Source organism: Symphodus melops (genome assembly GCF_947650265.1).
Source record: "Symphodus melops genome assembly, chromosome: 23".
NCBI lineage: Eukaryota > Metazoa > Chordata > Actinopteri > Labriformes > Labridae > Symphodus > Symphodus melops.
This window is the reverse complement of record NC_136713.1, coordinates 13,037,568-13,040,261: the sequence shown is the minus strand read 5'-3', so window position 1 is coordinate 13,040,261 and position 2,694 is coordinate 13,037,568.

Genomic DNA, 2,694 nt, shown 5'->3' with positions numbered 1-2,694 from the left:
GAGAAACTGTTTTTTGCCTACCGAGTCGTGCATTTGGGTCTCTTGGTGTGTTCGTGACATACAGCTACAAGTGTTTTTTTTTCCACATGTGTAAACCTTACCTGTGTGCACAAAATACCTGTACAAGTACAGAACCTCTCTACACATTTAAATTCTTATTAACAGGCAGTTGATCCCATATAGCAGCCTCTCCTTTTTTTATATAGACCACTGCAGATTGCCTCAAACAATTTTCTAGAGCACGATATCTGATATCAAAGCAGTATATGATCTATCATTGTAAATCATCTGAGACAATAAACATCCTAACATCAATAAAAACACATAAAGCTGTGACCTTTGATCTTTTGTTGCTATGGTGATTATTAGACCTTAGGATTTCCTGGTGTCAGGAGACTTGACTTTGAAGTATATTTGTGACGCAGATCTGTTCACCGTGTTGCAGGTAAGAGACAATTTACTGTTTGAAAGACTCATTGAATTGTATAAAGAGCTGTAACATGGTAAGCCGCTGGGTTTATTAATTGCTCTGACTACAGTAGAAGTGAAGGAAACACAATGATCCTTAATCAGCACGCAGGCTGTACTAACATGCTAACAGGTCGATTGAAGACGAGCCCACACAGGAAGTCTCTTTCATTGAGTTCTTCACTTTATCTTCTGTGATTTAAATATTTGAATTCAAACTAATCAGTGCAAGTGTTGTTCTCAACATCATTTTTCACAAGATGTTTTTTACAGTGAAAATCAATCTGAACAAATTTATAAGAAGTTGTTGTAACACTTTCTAATCAGCGGACTGTGTTCTTGGTTAATCAATGACTTGTTGGACGTGTTTGAAGGTTGTTTTTTTAAATCCTGCGGTGAAGCCTTCTCCAATACGATAACACTCTATTGATTCTTGAGAATCAAGAGACTTCCTCACAAACTGTCCAAAGATTGTCAAACTTGGCAACCACGTCTCTTCCACCCACACACTCAGCACCGGCTCTCCACAGGGGTGTGTGCTGAGCCCACTACTGTACTCCTTCTACACCCATGACTGTAGCCCAACCCACCTTGGAAACACCATCATCAAGTTCCCGCAATATGTGCAATATTCTACATTTCAGACTGAAATGTTTATTTATTTAATAATTCCCCCCACACTGTGCAATACTTATATTGTATTATTTTTTTGTTTACTTCATACTGTGCTACATTTATATCTCTGCTACGGTTCACATCTCATTCGGTGCAATATTTATATTTGCATCTTATATCCTGTTATAGTTTTACATTTTTCATACTGTGGAAATATTTTTATATCTTATATACTGCTAAAATCACATTTCATACTGTGACAGTATTTATATATATATATATATATATATATATATATATATATATATATATTATATTTTATACCCTGCTAAAATCACTTTTCATACTGTGCAAATATTTATATTTTTATATTTTACATACTGCTAAAATGACATTTCATACTGTGACAATATTTATATTTTTATATTCTATATACTGCTAAAATTACATTTCATACTGTGTTAATGTTTATATTTCTATATTTTATTTACTGCTAAAATTACTTTACGTACTGTGAAAATATTTATATTTTTTATATTTTATCTACTGCCAAAATTACATTTCATACTGTGAACATATTTATATTTTTCATATTTTATATACTGCTAAAATCACTTTTCATACTAGGCAAATATTTATATTTTACATACTGCTAAAATTACATTTCATACAGTGCAAATAGTTATATTTTTTGTTTATACCCTGCTATGGTTCACGTCTCATACAATGCACTATTTATATTTCACACCCTGCTATAGTTTACATTTCGTACTGTGCAATAAGAAATCTGAGTCTGTTTATCCATTTAATTTTAGTATGCTGCAAACTGTAAATCAGTCCTACCACACATATCCCACCTTCCGTTAACTAGGGTCACTTTTTTTTTTTGACCCATACTCTTCTTCTTCTTCTTGTTTTTGTTTTTAACTGTGTGCACTTTAAGGTGAAGCCAAGTAATCTCGTTGTGCAATTTGTATAATTAGAATTAAGCCATTCTACACTACTCAATTCAAAAGTTTCAGCAGAACAAAGACAGCATGTCCCAGTTAGTTACAGAATAAATACACACACAACCTAAAACTAGTAAAACAACTTCAGCTGGGAAATCAGGCTAACAAGATTTTCCACACAGCAATCCGGTACAGATCAGTACAGTTTGGTAATAGCGTCACATCATAGCAGCCAACCTTCAACAGCTAACAGCTAACCTGCTAAGTAATAAATTCAACAAAGGAGAAAAATGCGACACAAACAAAACCAACAAAGAAGACGTCCAGCAGTTCATGTACTCTGTCACTGACATGTGGCTCACAGAACTCAATCCAGCTTTTTTTTTTCGAGAAGGCTGTGTGCCAACAGAAGAAATAAACAGCTGCGTGCCGTACCGAGACGAACTGAAACTAACCACTTGGTGAAAACGGGGCTAAGGATAGAATATCTAATATACCATAGACTATAAGAGAGAACAGAAGGTGATGATGAGGGTCCTGAAAATACGAGGCATCGCCTCTGCTCAGAGGTTACTCATTTGGAAAGATCTTGATCGATAGATCTACTTTATTGATCTCTTACCTTTTATTATTTGATTATTCTTGTCTTAAGACACCTGCT